Consider the following 16604-nt stretch of genomic DNA (forward strand, 5'->3'; position numbering starts at 1 on the left):
GGGAAGCGGCGAGGGGCGAGCGCGAGGTTGGGAGTCAAGGGCCGCCGCCGCCGCCGCTGGGCGGGAGGCCAGCGCCTCGAGCCGCCCCACACAGGTACCGCACGCTGCCCTGCTAGCCTCGGCGGGCAAAGCGGTAAACAAGCCCCTGGCCCCGCTTCCAGGCCGAGCTCGTTCGCCGTGAGGCAGAGCAGTTACACCCAGCGGTGTCCTGCTGCGGCTGCTCTTCCTCTAGGCAGCCGTGCGCTGAGGAGAAAGTCTGAAATTCCTTCCCCTGCAGTTTGCTGACAGTGACCAAGTAAAGAACAAACACCCCAAAACGCTAAGCGAGAGGCGCCGCTTAGCCCCGGTATGTTGACAGCCGTTGCTCTCCCCCATGGCAGTTGCTCGGCCCTGCCCCGCTCTCACTGGCCCCCGAGGAGCTCTCCATCGTACACCCTCCCTTTCTAGGGGAGGGCCCGGGCTCCGGGCTTTCAGCGCCAGGGCCCTCCGGGCATCGGCTGCCCTCCAGTGAGCTGCTCTTCGGGAGAGCTGTGCACCTCCTCTTGGGTCACCCTTAGCACTTTGCCAGGAGTGACACTGGCGAAAAAGCTTTTCCCTGGTTGTTGTATACTTTTTTTACAAAGGAAGAGAAAATACTGCAGTTGAACACCTGATTAAGTGCTCCCCACTTGTACAGAGGCATCAACTCTTGATGCCTTTTCTCTCCACAGCCAGCAAAAGTGAGAGTATGGGGAAAGATGAGGTCAGGAGTGTTAAATGACAGACTTTCTCACTGGTGATCATGCTTCCGAATTCTCAGTCGCACATCTGTTCATCTGTTTGGCAGCTATGTTTTTAACTTACGTTTTAAGCAGTTTGGGTCTGATGAGAACGAGGAGCTGCTTGAAAGAAAATCAGCAGATTAAATCTGGGTACTTCGTCCTTCCCCATGAGACCTGTAGGGCTCAGAGGAGTCTCTTGCTTTCGTACGCCATCCCCATTTCTCCCCTCAGAGCCTAAGCTGCTATTGCTTATGTCAGTGGCAGCATCCAACTCCCCTTCCTGCCTGTTAAGGCTTTTTCCCTCCTTTTTTGGACCCTGAGTCACCTTCTCTCTCCCACCTACCAGTGTCCACTTGGGGAAACAAAACTTAGTCCAAAATAAAGTCCAAACAATGACTTAAGACAATGCCTCGTTCAGCACAAATTACTCAGCCACTCTCCACATGAAAAGCAGTAGTTAACGAAAGAAAACCATGTAATGACAAAATGAAAGCCTGTGTAATGATGCACATTGTATTGGTGTCAGCTTTAAGAATGGCTTTCAGAATTAATTGACCTTCATACTTTTAATTTTCCACGTTTAGTGTCCTCCAATTTGTTTTACAGTAAGTTATATTTAAAAAAAAACTTTACAAATACATTTATGATAATAAAGTGCATTTTATAGATGCCCTTTGTCTTGTTACCATGCCCATCTAAGTTAAACATAAAAACATTACACATGCATATACAACAGCAGTAGAATACGGAAAAAATAAGAGCCCGTAGCAAAATGCAATGTAGCTGAATGAAATACATAATAATTCTCAAAGCAAATAGAGAACTTTTGGCCAACCATTGAAAAGCACATCTGTTCCCCCCAAGGAACAAGTTTCAATGTTTATGAAAAACCCCAACCTATCATAAGCTTAAATACGCTCAGAATATTTCATAAGCAAGTTAACATGCAAAAGTTAACGCTTCACATTCTCAGCAAGTCTTTGTCCAGAGGCTGTTGTCCAGATCTACAGTGCATTCTTACAATAAATCAAGCTTCACCAAGCACAATGTAACACTTTTGAACAGTTAGGACAGAGTGAAACTTTTTTGGAACTGGTTTCAATCCTCATTATGTTTGCCAGCAATGGTTAACTTAATAAAACTTTGGGCTGCATAGGAATAAACAAGGGCAAAAACCAAGATTGGATTTTAATTATATTAATTACTGGATTTTAATGATATTAATAGGACTGATATTAATGATACTAATAGCACTTATTAATGATAGCTATTAATGATAACTATAATTAATGATAATAATTATTAATGATAATGATAATAATTATTAATGATAATTAATAATTCTCATTAATAGTTAATAATAGTTAATAGCATATATGATTAATAATTAATATAATTAATGATATTAATAGCACTTAAACATGTTTCTAACTTTTAGTTTCACTCCTTATATTACTTCTACTACACCCCTGAATGGGGGCCTGTGACCTGTACAATACAGTCAAATCAGCTTGAGAAATGAACCATATAAATTTTCCTCTTTCGGACAGCATTCAATTAAGCACAAAAGTAATTCCTTCTCCACATGTTTTTCAGTGTAATATTTATGTATTGCAGTTTCATCTCCCTGTTTCCCATAAACACTGTGATGACTCTCTCCCCCCACTTTTAACATAAAAGATGGGGGAGGGGGTTAAAATCATATTCTGTGCAACTTCTAGTTCTGGGCATGTCTTAAGATAGATTATATTTTCCAGTTGTTAAGTGTTACTTACCCCTGATTAGTATGAAATCACTATTTTCCCTTTCTCCTCACACTGTTTGGAATGAAGAGTCACAAAAATCTGGTTCATCAGTGTATACAATTTTTATAAATTTGATGGCTATAACTACTCTGCATGTTCCTTCAGCATTCTGTATCTTACTGTCCTATTGCTATTTATATAAACTAAAAAAAGAGGGTTATATTATCAAAAAATTAGGGCACATAGGGCCTTCCTTTACAGGCCTTCAGTATATATCTTGGGAAATTTTGTACCCCTTTGCTCTTTGGTACATTCTGCTCCTGTCAAGAATTAAGTCTCTTCCCTTTCAAGAGAGGTCTCTTGAGATCTCAGCTATTTCCCTAGTAGTTCCCAAGAACAAGAACAATAAAGGCTCACTCTTCATAGTCAGATAATTTCCAATCCCCACCTTCCTTAGAAAATAGATTTTGCAAACAGAGGACAGGCAGGTTCAATTTCAGTTTGATTTCTAAAATTTTTGTAACCAAAATAATTCACAATAAAAGCACTGGTGTTTAAATTCTTGCTATCTAAGAATTTAAAACGTGACTATTTGAAATTAAAAACCCAACCTAATTCTGTAAAGACATGTAACAGGAAAGCCACCCTTGTGGGTCTGTTACTTGAGCCCTGTGATCACAAGAAAAACAGTTCAAAAAGAAAGGGAAAAAGAAGGAAGACAGACATGAGAGAACTGCCATAAAACAGTGAAAATAAAAAGATTACAGACTTGTATGCAAGTAACTATTTCAGCTAAACTGTTACAAGCAAGGGGAAAAAATCATCAGACCAACATAAAACAGAGGGGAAAGTGAAAATATCAGTTGTGAATCAATAAGCTGACAAATGTGATGTGAGAAACACTTTGGTTTTGTCTAAGATTTTGTACTAGGTTTGTACGTGGGAAGCCCATGCTGGAGCAGGCTCCTCACAGGACCTGTGGTCCCATGGAGAGAGAAGCCCACCCCTGAGCAGGTTTGCTGCAGAACTTGTGACCTCACAGGCACCCATGCTGGAGCAGCCTGTTCCTGAAGGACACCCTGTGGAAAAGACCCTACATCAAAGAAGGGGAAGAGCGTGAGGAGTCTTTACTCTGATTTGATTTGTAATAAGTTAATGTTTCCCAAATTGAGCCTGTTTTGCCTATGATAGTAACTGGTGAGTGATCTCTCCCATCTTTATCTTGACCCACAAGCCTCTTGTTATATTTTCTCTCCCCTGTCAAGCTGAGGAGGGCCATGATGGAGCAGCTTTGGTGGGCACCTCATGTGCAGCCAGAGTCAACCCACCATCTTCTGCAACCCTATCTGAAATTCTAGCCAGCCCCTATTAAATATTTACTCACTCACAAGCTATGGAAAGTACACCAATACTTCAGTAGCTCTCACATACAGTATTTTCTTCCACCATAACAAATGTTTCAATTGCCAACTACTTTAAAAAAATTTACCTATATAGTTGAAGTATGTGGTTAGTGACACACCAAGACAGCCTTTTCCATTAATCACTTTATATGCAGAGTATTTCAAAATTATGTAGTATTTTGCAAAGGTAAAATGAACAGGATACCAAGTGTGAAAGAGTACCCTTTCAGAGAGTTTAATTCTTCCTTCTTGTGTTGATTTGATTGGAATTTGTACTGTTATCAATGAAAAGGGTATACCTACATAATCCAGGAAAAATAAAAAAAATCTTTGGTAAAATACCTAACTTTTTCACAGATTTGCAGCAAGTGGTACAATAGACGCAAACCCAAGACAGCTGGGCACTTTTCAGAGAGGACATGAGGCTAACACAAACTTTTGTGACCACTTACTTAGACTAACGCATGCTCTTAATGATTAAGCCTTTTTGTTGTTTAATTTTCAGCTTGTATTAATAGTGTATCTATTCAACAGAAGGATTTGGCCTTAAGTCAGAAAGATGAGATAAACAGGATAACCATTAAAACACAAAAACATATGGTATCACCAACTGCGTGAAGATCAACATCAGATTAAGTCCCATTCAGTGAGCAGTGTTTATGCATCGTGTGGCCAGACAGGATGTTCTACTGATGCTTCAGACAGGGCTCCAGCTGTGTTGTATGAAGTACAGGGACTGCATCTCACTGCTGAAGTGAGTGAGTCACATTTTCAAAGATAAAAAGTACAGATTTTATTTGTTTACTGTAAAGCACAATAGAGCATTGGGAGTGTCTAACGTTAGTTTTAGCATTTGGTAATACCTACAGTAAAAGTTTCCTACAGTGCTATTAGCTGTCAAGGTACAGGTTCCTTCCTGCTTCACAAATAATGGAGAATTTTCTTTTTTGTCCTTTCAAAAGAGAAGGAGTGAGCACTATGAGAAAGGGAAAGAGAGTAGCTTAAATGTCTCATTAGTGAAGCTGAGGGTAACAGTTCCAATTCCCACATCTGTGTTCATTTAAAGTAAGAGTTTCAGACTTACCATTTCTTCATTTAGGTTCACCTGAAGGATGGGTGATGCCTCATGTCTGGCTCCATTACAGATTAAATTTGGGGTTAGATTTTTGTTCAGTAAAGCGTGGATGGGACTTGACAGGCTGTTATCTGGGACACAGTTAACATATAACTGCTGTTATTAAAGGTAGGCAAGTGAAAGAAAGTAATAGCTCTTAAGTGTTAAAGTCCACCTGCAAATCTCCAGTTCCACAAAGCTAATTTTTTTTTTGTGGCAGACTTTTAGTGCAATATCCCTCCATCCTACTTTATCACTGTCTCCACTGTGAACATCTGATCAGAGCTGGTCATCTATATAGTCTTGGTATGAGGGAATAGGGAATTCCAGGGGACAAATTACTTTTAACATTATCATTTATGGTGAGGTAAGTGATATTAAAGGACCTCAGATGACTAGCTTAGGTGTATAAGTGAGAACCCTAGGCACCTAAAATTCGGTGAAATTAATACCACCCATGAATATTAAATTGAAGAGCATCCTAAGATAATGTTTATTTAGACCCCAAACATGATGTTTGATTTGATCCTATTGCTTAATGAGTATGTGTGAAGATTACATTGTCCTAGCATGATCATTCTTGGCAGCGAAAAAACTAACACTGTTGGCAACATTCTCATGCAGCTTCAAAGTTAACATCTCTTTCAAATGTGCAGGAATTGCTTCAAGCCATTGTTTTAGGCTGGCTTCAGGCTTGGTTTGATATCACTATCCAGGTCAAGTATTTCATGTTGCATCTATTAGCATAGGATCTAAGCACCTCAAAGTTCCTTCCTTTGTTTATATAGATTTAATATTTTCCAGACCACCTTTGCGACCTCAAGAATTCAATTTTGTTTTCAACAAAAGTTTGGAGCATCAGAGAAGCAAATGTTTTATCAAATAAACTCAATCTGATTGTTTATAAGCAGATTTTGGTTGTCTACTCATTTGCTACTCAACTTACTCAACTAACTTGTCAGATTGCAAAATGTCAAAAAAGCAAAGAGCTACTACCTCCAACAGTCCTACCTAAGCAACAAACCACCAAGAATAGATGACACTAATCTTGCTTTCTTGCTTTTTAAAGAATTTTGATTTCTATTCAAGTTAAATGAATGTTGTTTACCACCATTTTCTTTTTTGTCAGTTTCAAAGTGCTTTTGTGTTAAAGGCTATAGCAAGGGATAGCAGGTGTTAGTGGCCCCATTTCAAGATATGATTTACAACACAATCAGCATTTCACTTACTAGATAAACAGAACTGTTTATCTAAGTGACTCAATTCAAATATTAAGGCATATGAAAACTGTTAACAAAGTCTTCCATGTAGAAAGTCTACTTGCCTTTGCAAATTTGTGTTGAAAAATACAGAATTTAAAAAATCTAACATTTTAAGAGTAGTATGAGGATATTAAACATATGAAGAAATATTTTCAGGTCGTACAAATTTATCCTGAAATACTTAAAATATTTAGGACATGTTAAATACATGATAAATTTCCCTGCAGCTGGCCCAGAAGAGCTTTATTTCATTCTACTTTCTACTCACAAAGAGTTGCTTTAATATATGAAAGACTGACAGAGAGGCAATCTTCTTTTTTTTTCCTCTCTTTTTAATTATTGTGCTAGGTCTACATCTATTTCTTAACTATTATCTATCTGAAATCCTGAATTTAAAGTTGGGAAGTTGAGTATCCCACAGCAAAAGATTCAGTCTGTTGCAGGTGAGTTCGGAACAGAATTTACATACTATTTCTGGTTCAGTTATCTGCAGTTGGTGGATTATTTACCTCACAATTCATCCCATATCTGGTAATATGGCTAAAATGGATTTAAAAAAAAGGCATATGGAAATTCCTCATTCAGTCTGCAATAACTGTATTTTGTGAATTAAACATAACGAATCTTGTTGGTACCATCACATATCTCCTCTCCTTCAAAAGCAGAACTATGTTAATCCTTGAATTAACAGGGATTTTTTTTTTAAGTTAAATAAGTCTCATATCAATGCCATTCCTCTAAATATATATTTACTTGGTGGCTAAGCAAAAATACGGCACTTGTTCAAAAGTAAGCATGCACATAGGCCTTGTGTTTTCTATTTATGCTGTGATAGAAATCCATCCAGAGGAATGAGATAACCTTTACTTTAGATATAGAAATAACATAAATGGATACAGAAAAAAAGGATCTATGTTGTTCACACAAGCCAATTTCATAAAGGAATTCTAAATTTAACTGTTGATGCCTCCCATATTGCTTAGGTTGAGAAAGACAACGCACTCCCCTGGCCAGCTTCATGCACAAGGACTGCCAAGTTACCAAATAATTGGTCATTCATCGTGCAGCATTTACCTGAAAGGAAGATGTATATTGTCCAGATGCAGTAACTCCTAAGTCCTATTTGCACTCCCTCTGAAATAGCATTTTTGGTAACTCAAGGGGTGCAAATAGACTAAAATTCCTGTCTGGGAAACCTAGATTGCATTCCCTAAAATGGATAAAATTAATAATTAATTTGCTTTATCACCATAATGATCCCGATTATTTAAAAGAAAGATTATGAAAAGATTATGCATTACAGTACCATGTGATCATAGAGCTGTGACACAACAGGTGCAGCACCAGTTTTCAGGCAGAATTATTCAGTGTGTGAAATGTCTAACTGTTTAGGTGGCTGGCTGGGTCTTATACTGTAGTTAAAAACACCTTTATGAGAAAGGTGAGTCTTCCCTCCTTCTCTCACAAGGGTGAAATCAAGGTCATCTTCTATAAGAGTAAATTCTCCCTGAGATAGTAATATTAATTAAACAACACTCCACCTAAATTATTTTGCTAAAAGCCTTCAACTCCTCCAAGCTCTACAAGTAGCATCTTTTAAATCTTTAAGAAGTTGCCAACTCTTTGAGTAACATAGTACACAGAGTACCACCCTTTAAGGGAAAGATCATGTGCTCAAATTGGGCCAAATAAGCAATAAGATGATGTAAACCCAAACCACTTAAACCACATGAATGATTCCTAAACACGTAGGAATCTGATGTAGAACCATACAAGCAGCAGTATCAGAGTTCCAAAATTCACTTTGCTGGAATTTACAGCAGTATACTACAGGGTACTAACAGGATTTTACAATTAATAAAACCTATAATGCTACTGATTGGGCATGAAAAATGTGTACAATATGTTGTACAATTCTTTTCATTGAGGTAAATTTACTATGGAGAACGACATTATCACTCATTTAGTCATCTCAGATTTCTGTATCACCATCCAAACATGCCTACTATACTTGCTGAGAAAGTTGCTTCTAACATAAATGGGTGATCTTAAAAATAACTCGGGACACTTATTTTTACAGAAAGAATGCTTTCTGACCTTTTGTGACCCACTCTGTTGCCAGACTCTAAAATGCTGTAGTTCCTTTGATCTTAAGGCATTTGCTAATTGTACTTCTGCAGGATACGTGATGTACTGCCACCAGTCAGTAGAAAAGCAGAAGCTAAAGGACTACCAGCCCTTTCTTACAAAAACTGATGTATATTCACATATAGAAGAGGGATATTTTTTTTTTCATGAACAAGCTTAATATATCATGGACATGCAGAAAAAGTTAACCAAGAAGAAAATGATACTCTGATATCAGACTGTTCACATAGGAACTGTTGTGGAGTAATTACGAAGTTTTACCTTCTGTTCACACATGAGCTGTTGTGGAGTAACTACAGAGCTTTAACTTTAGATCTTCTTTTACTTTACACAGTGTAATAACTTGCACCAGCCCAGTGAATGGGTATTGTTAGAGTGGTGTTACATCTCAGTGCCGGAGCACCTGTTAAAAACCTGCTCACCTGAATGCATCCCGTCTCCCATCTGCTTTTCTCCTTGGGAAAAATAAAGTTGCTCTTTATTCAGAGTTGGAAGGGTTGATTCACTCCAATTTAAATATAATTAGCAAAATTGTTTCGCAAGGTGCAGTTGCCAGATCTTTATGGTTGGTAATGCCTCAGCCAAAGTACACAGTATTTTCTGTTTCCACTATGATTTTACAAGGCTATCAGTTGGAAAAAGCAGTTTTCTGGTTGAGCAATGAATCCAATAATAGCCAGGAATTTAAGATACAGGCATAAACCCCAAACTTTGTGTTTGACTTCAGCTTTCACAGTGGCACTGATACTTCAGGGTAACCTACTGGAAGGGTTGAGTGCCTTTTTTTCTCATTTTGCTTTTCCTGACATGCAAGTGCAATATGAGAGAGCTAGACTTGATTTTTTTCTAGCCAAGCTGTGTGCTTCTCATAAAGATGAGATATCAAGCTCATTCTGGGGAGCAATATATGCATGAGATATTAACTGGAAGCATTAATTGTTGTCACAGGTGGGTTGATCTCTGGTTAGACCTGGATTTGTTGTGATTGTCTCCATCCTCAATCTCCCACATTTTAAAGACTCACTGATGCATATAGACCCAGTGTTCCTAACTCTGGATTTCGCAAGCAGATTTCCAGGTATAGCAATCATGTTTGACCCCATTCTCATTACCCTGAAACTTTTCTGTCTCTTACCCCCAAACCAACCCTCTTAATTTCTTGGATAAATTCCTTCTGAGTCTACCTTGCTGTTTCCAAATAACATGGTTTCCTAACAGCAGTTTTCAGAATCAACTTTGGTGTTAAAGCCAAGGGCACACACTTTTACCCATGAACATGTAAGAATTACAGATTTGTTTGTTTTTAAACAAACTTTTTGAATGTAGCTCCTGCAGTCTGCTTAAACTATTCACCACCAGCAGATCTGGGACTTCCTTTGAAGCCCAAGGCCACACAGCCCCTCCAGACTTCTGTTTTGACTAGCTTGTTTCTGGCGGTACAGACTCTCTCTTACTCAAAGAAGCACTTTCTTTTTTTGACAGTGAGAGGGCTTCTAACTCAGGGTTTCACAGAGCTCTGGCCACTAACCATAGAAATACAAGGGCAGACATCACACACTTCTGGACTGTCTGCAATAGCTTGGGAAAGGACCTTGAGTTAAAAACTGTTAATTACACTCTCAGTCTAGGAATTCATTCTTTCATTATAATTTGATTATATCAGTATGACTGGGAAGTAAAACATAGTATTTCAGTCAGTCTGAAATATGGAGTGTTTGACAGTAAACCAGCCTTTTTGGCATGATCCCATGTTTGTCTTCCCACTAGTTTTTCTTCTTTGCTCATTTCAGCAATTCAGACTCATATCAGAGGAACTAAACCTTAAGCCATGCAAAGCTAGGTAAAGCTTGTTTCATATTCTATTTATGCATCTTGAGGCAAAAAGATCATCAGAGAATGATTTAAGAAACTGAGATTGAAAGAGGAATTCAGGCAAGGAAAAGTGAAATGTCAGTATATTTGTCCATTAGCTATAGTTCTGATTGCTGTCTTGCTGACTTTTTACATCATCCCAGAAATATTCTCCTTATTCAGCAAAGAACCTTACTCAAGTTTCCATTATTCTCCTGCAGAGCCTTCTCTGCTAACCTTTCCAGAAGTTTGTCATTTATTACATATATTATCCATACCTGCATGCTCTGCTTTTTCTTTCTTTTGAAATCACGTGGCTCATTTCCTGTGGATCTGTAACAATAGGAAACACACAATTACGTCCACTGTTTCTTTCATTTCAACCCTCCATGTCAATGCATATCAGGACCCTTTGATGTGACAGGAAGCATCCCATAAACAATGTAGATTTTACAGTACCTTTAAAAAGGGACCAAAACTTCCTGTACTACATGGTACCGAAGCATACCAGAGTTAACTGCCAAATGAACAAAACAGCATTAAGCGCTTTTCTCCTTAATGTATGACAGTACTTATTCCACAGACTGAGAAGCTCCGATATTTGATCTGTTAGTGGATGACAGGAAAGCTGAACTCAAATTTCAGAGGTGTTTTTACACTCAGTATAATATTAAGGAGACTGAGCCACTGCAAATCCCTTTCTTCCATACTTTAAAGGCCGCCTAAGGATCCCTTTAAGAGCAGTAATTGCCATCTGCCGGCCAAGCCGGGAATGGTCTTTGTCCAGAATTTACTTCGTCTGGCTAAATTTGGAAGCGGATTCGGGCAAGGGTGACAGTGCAATTGGCAGCCGAGTCTGCACTCTGACTGATGAGTGTCCCATCTCATCCTGGAAAGGAGCAGAAAAACTGTGAAGGAGGAGCTGAGTTTGAGGGTTCTGTGACATTGCTATGTTTTTTTGAGGTGTCGATTTAAAAATAGATAGCCAGCAAAATTATTGTTATCTTCTTGTCTGGAAATTGAACTTTAAATTTTATACTTTTGAGTGACAAAAAGAGAACGTAGGAGAGACAAATCCCTTGCTGCAGGGAGAGGAAGGCCAGGTCTCTGCAAATTTCTGTCCGCAGATTTGAGCTGGTTAGAAGCAGGAGGGAGGCATCACAGTAATCCCTGCCTATTCTCATCCCAAATCCTGTCCAGCACAGCATGATCATCCCCTGACTCTCCCCTCTTGTCTACTTTTTCCTAGTTGTGACTTTTTATCTCCCAAGCCCTTCTGTTTCCAAACTCATTTTGCAACCCACCCCTACTCAGAGCCAATTTCTCCTCATTCTTTCAATACAGAACCCCTGACATTTTCCATCTCATTTCCCATCCTTTCCTAAATTCTTTTTCCTAACCAGATTTCCTTCTTTTCCTCCACTCTCACATTTTTCCGCATCCCCCACCTTCTCATTGCAAGAAACCCCAGCCTGCAGAGTACACCTCTTGCCCCCAGCCCTCAGTGCAGGCCCCCACACCTGCCCCAGCCTCCTGACTTCTCCTGCTCACAACAATTCTACCTGTCTAAAGTAAAGGTAAGACAGAGGGTGCAGAAAGGCATGACATGTCTTGGGAAACACAGATGTAAGTTCATTTGAATACTTCTCTACTCTTTGGAAGTTAGAAGACAGGAATTGGACCCTCCCTTACTCTTCTCATCTGCAGGCTGAACAAACCCAGCTTTCTCAGCCTCCACTTGTGCAGTATGTGCTGCAGCATCCTGACCATCTTGGTGACCCTTCCTGGGCCCTCTCCAATTTGTAAATATTGCTTTTGCACTAGGGTGACCCAATCCAAACACAGTACCTCAGACATGGCCTCATACATGTCAAATACAGAGAATAATCACTTCCCTCATCTTGCTGGCCATGCTCTTGGTCATACAGACCAGTTAGTCCTCATGGCTGCAAAAGAAACTGCAGCTGCCTATTCAGCTGATTGCTCACCTGCAGCTTTCTGCAAAGCTATTTTTTATCCTGTGTATCCCCAGCCTGCACTGCTGCATGTGGTTATGGCATCCTAGGTGCAGTATTTTGCATTTTCCATTACTGAACTCCAGTAGGTTTTTGTTGGCCATTCAGAAGGAATGTGCTAAGCTGGAGGAAGGATCCATGCTGCTTTCCAGTAGATTGACCCCTTTCTCCAATTCAATATCATCCATGAGCTTCATGCAGGTACAGACCATCCCACTGCACAAGTGGCAAAGAAGTGAAGCAGTAACTTCCTCTCAGTGTTTCCCAGACTTAGTGGAATTATGATAAATGGACTTATATATCACTCATTTTCTGGCAGGAGTTCCATAGCTTCACTGCCTGTGAGAAAAAACACATTCTTTCATGCGCCACTTATTTCCTGTAAATTTCATTGGATAGTCCCAAATTAACTATCTCTTCCCATGCAAGAACAACCTTTTTCTATTAACCATCTCCATATCATCCATGAATTAATATATCTCTGTGATATTCCTTGTCAGTTGTATGTCTCTCAGGCAGAGGAGCTGATTGAGTCATTCTCCTTGTAGAAGCCATTCCATATCTTTAGGTCATCTTTGGCCTTCTCTGAGCTAGCTCTGTTATGTCCCCTTTAAAGCTGTAGGACAGGGGTAGCTGAATTGCACACAGCAGTCAGGGTATGGGTTCAATTTGAATTTATACAGGAGCAAATGCCTGTACTCTATTTCATTTTCCTCCCACTAATTCTTCTTTTCCCATACTAATCCTTAATGTTTGATTTACTTTTTTGACTATCAGAGTGACTTTTTCACTCTCTGATGTAATGTCAAGGTCTCATTCCCAAAGAGGCATGGCTGTTAGCTCGGAACACTTGTCATTTACTTTTTTTTTAAGCTGATGTCAGCTTTGTTCATCATTTGTACGTACCAACACCAAATCTAATTTGAGTGGTATGAGAATGGCACCCTCAGAAAAGTCTTCTGGATATCTCTGCAGGTGGCACTCATCTTTACAATACCAATTTATCCAACATCAGCAGCAAACTTTGTCACATCATGTTATCAAAGTACAAGTTGTGGAAGAATTTGGATATAGCCAGTAACTGGGAAGCAAAACAGCAGCTTAAATTCAATGCTCAGAAACATAAATGTGAAGAAAAAAAAATAAAACCTTCTCTGGGTACATAAAATAATGGTCTCTAGTATATTGTTGTCATTAGAATGTTCATTTGAGAAGAGAGATCTTCTCGACTTATTTTGGCTCTTTCTCTGGCAGGAATAGCTCCCTAAACAATAGTGTCTAACAGGCACATAAACCATTAATCATTATTAAGAAGAGAAAATCAAAAAGAAAATGTTGTATGTCAGAATTAGTCATGCAACAATACCTTTGTTATCACATACAATTCTCTTCTCAGAAAGAATATAACAGAAGTAGAAGAAGTATAAAGAGGACAAATTATCCATATGATACAGCTTCATTGTGGAAAGCATTTAAATTGGCCAAGACTCTCCAGCTTGGGAAAGAAATCAGTAAGGAAACTGAGGCCTGAAAAATCATGAAAGGTGAAGGGAAATATTTATCTCTTGATTCTCAAACACAAGACCTAAGGGGAGTCCAAGAACCCTATCAGGCCTCAGGTTTAACCCAATAATTACTATGTCACTCAAGAAAACTAAATTATGAAACTAATCAATACAAAGTACTTGAAATGCCAAAATTATTTCCTTAACAATAAAACAATAGCAAGAGTCATAGAGGAAAGATGCCATAACAACAAAATACAACATGCAGGAGATTATCATCTCCAGCTCAAGAACTTTATATACTTCAGGTTTCTTTATACTATGGAGTAGTATACTGGGAAATAGCAGGAGAGGTATTGAAATAAAGCTCTGTTAAGTTTCTCATACTCTTTCCTAAAGCACCTGGAACAGGAGACTTAATGCTCATTTTAAACTTCCAGGGTGAAGATAAAAGTATTTCCCTGCTACCACAGACACTCCAGTTTATTTTCCTATATCTGGGGAAATCACACAGAAAACCCATCCAGCAGGTAATGGGTGAGTCTTACCTTTGGGAAAGCTACTCTCTAAATCATGTCCCCCCAGATGAAAAGAGCTATTGATGTGAATGGAGTGTGGTTCTTTGTCTTGTAACAGGGGTGAAAATTCAAAGTGGGTAGAAGTAAAAATGTTATAGTAAAGCACTATGATTTTACATAACTGAATTTCTTCAACTTATGAAACATTAGCCTGGATATTTGCATTATCATCAGGTTACACCAAATATAAAGGTATGAAATGTTTCCATTGTCACAAATTAACTTTTTCCAATCCCCAGTATTTTCATTCAGTGGGATGTTCTGGCTATTCATTCTGATTCGGAAGAACAGAGTTTGCAATGTTGCAATTCCCAGGAATTCCTTTTTCCTAACAATTTGTTCCTCATCACAGACTGATTATGAAATGCCAGTGTTTTTGTCTGGAAAAGGAAGGTTTGTGCCACTTCAAAACGTTCTTCTTGTAGGTATCTTTATTCATGCAACTGCTAATCTTTAGTGATCCCACTAAGATCTCTCCCTTGGCATGAAGCTAGTGGCAATGAGCTCACTTAGATCTTCTGGTCCATGGAAGGAGGATCCAGCAATTCTCCTATCCCACACCCAAACTATCAGTCTAAAACAACAAACCACTTTAATCACACAAGTACTTCTTAGCAAGCACAAAGTAGAAAAGAGGAATAATTATTCTCCAAAGAAACAGGAACACTTGTTCTCTTTAGTGCAATAGAGAAGTAAGAAACAGGGTTCTTAAGGTCAGACTGTGTTGAACACTCTTCTGCAATGTATGATTGCAAGTCAACAGGAGCCCTCAAGGGATAAGATCTTAAGGTGTCTTGGTTTTTGTTTTTTCAGGAGAAACTACCAGAATGTGGGAAAACCACTTTCAGTCTCTGAAGAGCCATGTGCCACTTCAGTATGTTGGTGAGAACTTTTCCTTACATTGTGTTTTTCACTCTGCTGAGCACAACGAGATTCTGGGATCCTTTTTGGAGGAGCCTGGGTATTACAATTCTACAATAAATAATTGTGAGCACTCAAAACCTTCTTGAAGGTTGGACTGTGATTTGAAAAGGAATAGAGTAAGATTTAAGACAAACCTCTCCACAAGTCTGCTACAAAACAGACTGTGTCAGGTAAATACAAACTTGGGAAGCTGTGGATTTGGGGGTTTTGTTGTTTGCTTTTGTTTTTTAAATAAGTGTCAGTGGGGCCTAAGACTTTTTACAAATGGAACATGACTCAAGATCCTTAGGTAGGAATGATATGACACTTTATACTGTGATGCACTCACGGGAATCCATGCAGCTCAGGGTAGGGGTTGACACATGATGACAGCTTTCTGTGTGACATAGGGGAAAAGGTTTTAAAGATTTTGCTCCAACTTAAACTTTACAATTGATGATTCTTTCTCCTCTGCAAAACCTCCCTTTTCATATAGACTTCAAAATTGGTTTTACATACATGAGTATCATGTAAGTTTTTATCTCTCCTTTTCCTATCTTTCAAGTCAGATGTCTAGTTCAATGTGCATGAGCGGACTTAGAAACTTTCTGGTCTTCTGATTCCAGTCATCTGGCTTTTGCTGTGAGAAAACACCTAATGCCTTGTCTTAACAGTTTGCCTGTTCTTTCTTAACACTCACTTTTCTTGCCGACAGAGTTAGGCCCATGGAAATTAGCTCTCTACCTACTAGGTTGAAAAGTTCATCCTGTTCTATTTCTTAACAGAACAACAAAACTTTCCTGTAAACTCAGCTCCCAGAATCGATCACAAGTCTGGTGTAGCTGGCTCTGACCAAATGCTGGCACCCTTTTAAAAAAAAACCACAAATTTTGACAAGTTTTTTCCTTCTTCTCTGCTAGCATTTAATACATCTTTTCCTTCAGGCATACCAGGCAGGTCGCATAAGTCTCCTGCCTCAAGTATGAGTCTCTAAAGGAAGATTTCTCTTTGACAGAATCTCATGCATGAGACCATCTTTAGGGTAGGTTTGTCGTGTCCTATGCAGCCCACATGCTGAAAAAACATTTCACTTGTCACTTTCTCATAATATACCTTTAACTATACTTTTTCCTTAACAGGGACAGCTTTGTCTACATGCACTTAAACTCTTCAGTCACTTTACCACATAAACCACAGAATAGATTTCCTTCCAGGAATTGAAAGAAAAGTAACTGAGAACCTAATCAGCTGTTACCTCCTGAAAACAGCAACATGGGTCTAACGGAATTTAAATTAAATTGAAAATATTTTTCATAACT

At 38.9% G+C, this 16604-nt stretch overlaps 1 long non-coding RNA gene across 2 annotated transcripts in view; it reads left to right on the forward strand.

The window, feature by feature from the left end:
• The window catches only part of LOC133272705 (uncharacterized), a 36779-nt gene that overhangs the window by 91 nt on the left and 20084 nt on the right, over positions 1 to 16604 (forward strand). The window contains exons 1-3 of one of the 2 annotated variants that reach the window (XR_009744517.1): positions 8 to 346; positions 4415 to 4667; positions 15196 to 15264. This is a non-coding gene — a long non-coding RNA (uncharacterized LOC133272705). Of the gene's footprint in view, positions 1 to 7; positions 347 to 4414; positions 4668 to 15195; positions 15265 to 16604 lie in introns of those variants that run through there. The other variant, XR_009744516.1, reaches the window with a different exon arrangement.

Source organism: Pezoporus flaviventris, unplaced genomic scaffold, assembly GCF_033815535.1.
Source record: "Pezoporus flaviventris isolate CSIRO_AGI_PZ_B2104156 unplaced genomic scaffold, CSIRO_AGI_Pfla_v1 ptg000031l, whole genome shotgun sequence".
NCBI classification, from domain to species: domain Eukaryota; kingdom Metazoa; phylum Chordata; class Aves; order Psittaciformes; family Psittacidae; genus Pezoporus; species Pezoporus flaviventris.